Raw genomic sequence first — 7116 nt, 5'->3', positions numbered from 1 at the left:
ATTGGAATGTTCAAAACACAAAAAAATGGTAAGTTTGAGATGATGGGTACCACAATTACCCTGATTTGATCATTACGCATTGTATGTCTGTAATAAAACATCACATGTACCCCATAAATATGTACACTATTAAGAATCCATCATAATTACAAATTTAAAAATAAAAAAAGAATTAAAAAGATGAAATTCTTCTAGTTAAAATAAGTCACAAAGACTGAATGGGATGAGTGATTGAATTTAAGATCTCTTCCAATATAAATATGATTTCATTGAGGGTGGTAACTCCAATAGGTGAAGTAGGAAAGCTTTCCGCTTATGGAAGGAGATATAAAGAAACATGCCTGTTAAGAACTTGACTAGGGTAGAGAAGATTGAAAAATCCTCCCAAGAATCTTTAAAAATTAACTCACCTCCAAACATTTTCGAAATGCATAATTCCTGTTAAACCTAAAAGAATATAAATTAAAAGTTCAGTTTAAAGACATACCGGCATGGTAATGTCCTCATGTATCTGGGGAGGGCAAATACAAATCTTCCGTGGAGCAATATACATTAAACTTGGGACTCAAATTTTCTGAAACACAAATTCCTATCATATTAGTTTAAATTAAAACCACAAAGCAAAATAGCCATAAATAGCATGAGTGGAAAAAACAAGCTATTGTCGCTGCCAATAATTAGTGCATGTAGGATTTGAAACAAATGTATTAAAGATTTAAAGAAATAAAAGATACTAAAAGAATAACAAAGTAATAAAATATTTTCAAAAATGAAAAAGTATACTAAAAAGTTTAATAGGACTTAAGAGATATAGAGAATAACATAAGGACATTTAGTGTATAACATATTGAAGTTTTAGAAACACTAAGTAGTGATTGATATTGTGGCCCAAAAATATCTAGAAAGTTATTCACTGAAAATATTGTATATTTTATGAGATCATAATTATTGAATCCAGTAAGACAAGGAATTCTAAGAAGAATAAATTATAATATATCAATGTCTAAGCACATTATAGAAATGACTTCACAGCACCAAAGGCAAAATAAAAAAGATGTAAAAACAGTGTCCAATCACTTACAAAGCAAATAAAAATAGTTTGACAGATAAAAATGTCAGATTTCCAGATGACTAGACCACTGCAACCTAGAAGATCATGGAAGAAAATCTTCTTTATACTAAAATAAAATAAATTCTCAACTTAGAAATCCATATTCAGTAATACTACAAAATTAAAGACTTGCTAGCAAAAATTAAATATAATAAAAAATTACTATTAACAGATTTTTGCTCTTTTTACTTTTCACTAAAGGTACTTCTAAGACATATTTCCTGGTAGCAAGAAATACATCTTCAGAGGAATGTCGAACAAGAGGAAAAGTAAACATTGAGAAGAACGTGATCAACATGTAAATAAAAAGCTAAATACTATTGAGAGTTTAAGAATAAAAGTAATGTCTTAGTTGTTCAGTAAAAGAAAAATTATACTAGAACTAAAATACAGGTCATGTAGGTTAGCAGAAGTGACAATTAAACTGTGATGAAAAGACTAGAAGTATTGAGTAAGTTTAGGCTTCAATAAATTAAATACGCATGTTAAAATATTAAAGCACCGTAAATTATTTGACTAGGTTACATAATTTGTAGATTGGCAGAAGAGAAACTGCAATTAAAAAACACAAGCAAAAAAGCCCCACCAAATTTAACTAAAACAAAACAAAACAAAATAATGGGAGTTGGGTAGGTGGAGGCTGGAGCTTGAGTAGTAAATGAAAAGGGGAGAATAAAAAATAACATCAAATAAAATGTTCAAAATGAGTCAAAATATAAAATTATTCTAGCAAACTCATCAGCGAAGAGGTAAATATAGTATTTGTGTGTGTGTGTGCGTGTGTGTGTGTGTTGCAAATTTGTATTTGTTTTTCTTAAATGCAATTCTGGTATTTAAAAGAGATACCTAAAAACATTAGGTCACAAAAGTTTGAAAGAAAAAGGCAGGAAAAATATAATCAAAATAAACCCGGCGAACCTGTATTATTATCAATAAAATGGACTTTGATACAGAAAAAAATAAGAGGTATATATTTATAAGAGTTTAAATTTACCTGACAAAGGTAAACTCAAGTGAACTAATCATATAATTAACATATATAGATGAAACTGACCAAAAAACCAGGTTAAAAGAGTAAATCTATTATTATAATGGGACAATAAAGCATATTTCAAAAATCAATCCTTGAATAATAAATCTCGAAAAATGAATCTTTTTTTAAAAAAAGAAATGTATTTGTTTTAAACTATATAATTAACAAACTTGACCTACTAGAATTATATAGAGAGCTATGCTCAACAACTGAGGAACATACATATCTTTTCAAGTACACACAAAACATTCATAAAACAGCAGTGTTGCCTGTGTTCCTCCACCAAATCATATGGAATATTTTGTTTGCAGAGTTATTGAACATTGTTGCTCACAGCTTTTCACTCTGCCTATCAACACTTTAGGGAAGTACTTCTTAAAAGGTCATCTTCATAAATATCTTTTCCACTTAGAGATTACTCTTGGCATCTCTCAAAAAGCTTCCATCCTTGTCTTCATATAAACTGTCACTACTACTATTATCATTATCTCTATTATTTTATTTTAAAGTAACATTTTTAAATAACTGAAGTACTCAAGGCATTAAATGAAACCATGGAGGCAAAATATGAATAGATGTAACATGTGTTACTAAGATGTGTTATCAAAGAGTAATTGAGCACCTGTGACATTTACTGGTTTCATTTAGCCATGACAGCAGTTCTTTGAGGTAGGCATTATTCTCGTATCTCATTTTAAGGAATAGGAAAACAAGGCTCAAAGAGATTAAGTCATTTTTCCATGTCACACTGGTAAAAGGAGCAAGAGCGGCAATTCAAATCCCAGTCTCTCATGTATATGTATATACATATATATATATATATATTTATATATACTATATATATAAAAGCTTGTGTTTTGGAACATTACTATGCTTTCCTTTTATATGCCAAGCATTATGCTAGAGGCTTTCAGCAGTTGTAGAGTGTTTAATGGTTCTAAAGCTTGAAGTGAAATAATATATCTGGGCAATAAAGGAGGAAAGGGGCATTGCAAGCACAAGAAAAAAAATCCTATAAAAAGATATGCAGTTATGATATGGAAAGATATACCGGCCCAGGCAAACATTAATTGTTCATAGTGACTGAAACAGAGGGTCAAATTGGACTTGTGGCTGGAGAGGAGGAGAGGGACAAATTACAGTGTAGAATTTGATTTTTATTCGAAACTGAAAAACCTATTGAATGTTCTTAAGTGAGAAGCATGATCCAGTTTGTATTCAGGAAACTTTATCTGACCTCCCTAGTAACAATTACACTGGAAAGAAAGTTTAGTGGTTTAGTCTTTGAATCTGAAGCTAAACAAAATTGTATATCCCTATCAAGTGGCTCCAGTGCTGTCAGCATCAGTAAATTTCCCAGTGGAAAAACAAATGTTAATAAAACTTGACTTTTTATCTTTCAGCAATACCTTGTTTGAAATTTGAGAAACCTGTCATATTCTAAAACTTAAATGATTTTTAACAATATATGTTTGCTTTAGGCATTTCATCATTAGTCAGTGTTCTTGACTTTGAACAGAAATATATTACTAGAATGACCTATAGCACTTATTTTACAATTACTTCTAGTGCCACTATAAATTAATAGAATATTGATGCCTGCAGCATGGATTCTATATTCAGAAGAGCAAATGGAAGACACTGTATGACTTCTCTGAGGACAAGGTTTACCAAAGTTTACTCTGTGTTATGTGAGATATTAGTAGTTTTTATGTAAATGTATCAAATAATATCTCAATACTTTAATATGCCTATATTCCTCATAAATAATTGTATGTGCTATACTTGTATATGACTAGCAGTGTGGTAGGTTTGTATACACCAGCATCACTCCAAACACATGAGTAACGTGTTGTGCTATGATGTTACAGTAGCTACAACATTACTAGGCCATAGGAATTTTTCTGCTCCATTATAAGTTTTTATGACCACTGTCATATATGCAATCCATCATCAACTGAAATATGGTTATATAGTGCCTGACTGTAATTATGGGTTATCTCAAAAATCAAAAGAAACTTCAAGTCTTAAATAATTATAAGGGAAATGTAAAAACTTGGTAATAGATTCAACAGGACAAATCGATAAACACATTTTTTAAAATTTCAGGAAAAGAAAGCCTTATGTTGCTATCGTATATTACTATAATCCTGAATTATTAGAGTCAGTCTTTCTCTTACTATTTTCACGTGTATGTGTTGATGTGACTGTGTCTATGTGAGTGTGTTTACCTTGACAACAAACTTTAATACGATATTTAATTATCTCTGCTGTGTCTGTCTCTTGCAATGTCTCCCGGATTTGTTTCTGACATTATCGCAGCACTTCTTCAAACATTGTTTTCAATGTGGGCAACTGAGTGGTAAATACTTCTTACGACTTCTTCTTAAGAGAATAACTTTATTATGTCTTAAAATTTGATTGGAAATCAGATTTTACATAAAGTATACAACACGTATCATTTTCATTCAATAACTAAGAAACATATATTATCTTCCTGTCTTTTTATATCTAACATTGCTTTTGAAGAGCTAATGTCTCCAACTTCTGGCCTCAAGTGATCCTCCTGCCTTTTCCTCCCAAAGTGCTGGGATTATAGGCATGAGCCACTGTGCCTGGCCATAGAGAGGCTAATGTCCATATCAAACTCAATAAAATTTTTTTAGTAAATTTTTCTTCTTTTCTGAAAGCTTTTAGAATACTATCTTTGTCTATGATGCTCATTATCATTATATTATCACTGTAACTATCACTATATTGTGATAATTATATGTGATTTGAAGATTAACAAAGAGAAGCAAGGGAACTGGAACCCAGGTGCCTTGCCTCCTGGTTCTGTGCCTTTCTACCTCTCTAGAGACACTGGCTTTAGCCCTCCAAATTTTGGTCATAATATTAATATTATTCTATCATATGAGAAAAAAATAATTTTCTCCCCAGTAGTTCCCAAATACAAACATTTTTCATATTATCAGCTGCCCAACACCATAGAAATGAAATCCACAGCCAATGTGTATAATTGACTTTATATTACCTTTTAAAATGCATATAAGCAAGCAAGGAATCTTCTCAAAAACTGAGGCTATCTTCACTACTCAGCCCTGTTTATCATAATGACAGGTTGTAAGATATTTTAAGGGAAGTAATAATGGATTGAAAACAAGTCTGCAAACCATAACTTTCATGATAATAAATTAAGAAGCCATAACTGCCAAGCTATGAAACCTAACTGAGGGGCAGGTAGCCCCGGAACAAAAAAAATCACAACAACTCTTAGAAACCATTAAAACTGATGTGGTAATAAATCTGTCCCTTAAAACCCAGGAAGTTGGTAACACTGTATTCCAACAGGCCAACTTTGTGAAAGTGTCTGTTAATGATATTTAAAATAAACACTGGGAGGAAAAGTAACACGTTTCTCTGCTACACTTAGGAGAATAGACAAACTGAGTTAGACTTTATCAAACACCATAATGAATAGTGTGCATTTCATATATGATAACACTGTGTTAGGGTATATCTGAAGAACTTACATCTCTGCTATAAATGAAAGAGGTAGAGTTTCTTTTATGATGGAAAGGAGCCCAATACCAGTATCTTTGTTTCTCTGTGTCTGTGAGGGTTGATTTATTGGCAAGGGTGGCAGGGGAAGGAGGAAAGAGTACCTGGGCTAGAATGTCAGATTGATTTCTTTCTTTGAAGGTCAGAGATGAAGGTCAGAGATGGATGAGCAAGATCAAATATAGGGATTTTAATTATTTTTTGTGGCATACATGATGGAAAATAAAAAGCACACATCTTAGGTGTGAATTTCCATGAGTTTTGGCAATTGTAATAGGCCTCTATAACAACCACCCACAGAAGATATAGAACATTTACATCACCACAAAGTAATTGCTTGTTCTCTTTCAGTCAATTCTCTCCCACAGGCAGACTTGTTCAATTTATATCAGATAGATTAGTTTTTTCATCTGCAAGCAAATAGAATCATTCAGACTTCCGCTTCCAGCAGGATGAATTAACTGTGATTGGACCTACCCTCCTATTTAAAACAACTAAAAACATTAGACGAAATACATTTAAAAACAGTTGTATGTCATTGGACATCAGACAATGAAGATCAGTGACCCTGGTGTTGAGATTTCTATTGTAATTTGGTCTTGATGTCTCTCTCTTGAAAATGTCAATATACCAGACACCCACTCTCTAGGAGAGTCCCTATTGGTGGGAAAATTAGGTTCAGGTAGACACATTAGGGAGTGAAAGCAAAATGCATAACATAGAAGAAATGTATTACTCACAGGTCCAGAGAAGTTAGGGGTGCCAATAAGAGGCCAAGGAGAAGTTTGGAGGAGTAAGGGAACTCAACCAGCAGGTAGGGAGTGATAGAGAAAGGAAACCTTTGGGATTATGTCTTTATTAAGGTTTATAGGTATTTTCCTTTAGGCTTTTCCTTAGGGGTTGTTAATTACCTATTTTAAAGAAAACGCACATGAAGCTGGGAATTTATTTGCATAACTATGATGTTTAACATTAGGCTTTATTACAGTTGGCAGCTGTGCAATACGTTGGGTTTTGGTTCAGTGAGATGAAGAACAAGCAGGCTATATGGCAAACAGCCATATTAGGGAGGGAGGTTTTAACTAAGCCAAAGATGGTGGGTTTCATGTATTATGCCTAGAAACAGCTGCCTAGGCAGCAACTATATTAAACAAATTTATGACATCTGAGAAACAGAAAACAAATAAGGTGAATCTTATGATTGCCCCAGCTTATTTTCAGGTAGCAGCATAGATTTTGAGAATTCTGGCAGAGCTAGAAAGATTCAATGAATAAGGGATAAAGTCATGAGTCCAGAGAGAACAAATTGGCTGGAGTTTGCACAGCAAAGCACCAGAAAGAAAAGAGCCGCTCAAAGACAGGATTCAGATCTACACAGGCCTCCTCTAAGCATTCAGCAGAGTAGTAATCA

This window comes from Nomascus leucogenys, chromosome 15 (genome assembly GCF_006542625.1).
Source record: "Nomascus leucogenys isolate Asia chromosome 15, Asia_NLE_v1, whole genome shotgun sequence".
NCBI classification, from domain to species: Eukaryota; Metazoa; Chordata; class Mammalia; order Primates; family Hylobatidae; genus Nomascus; species Nomascus leucogenys.
Note: the sequence above shows the minus strand (reverse complement) of the source record.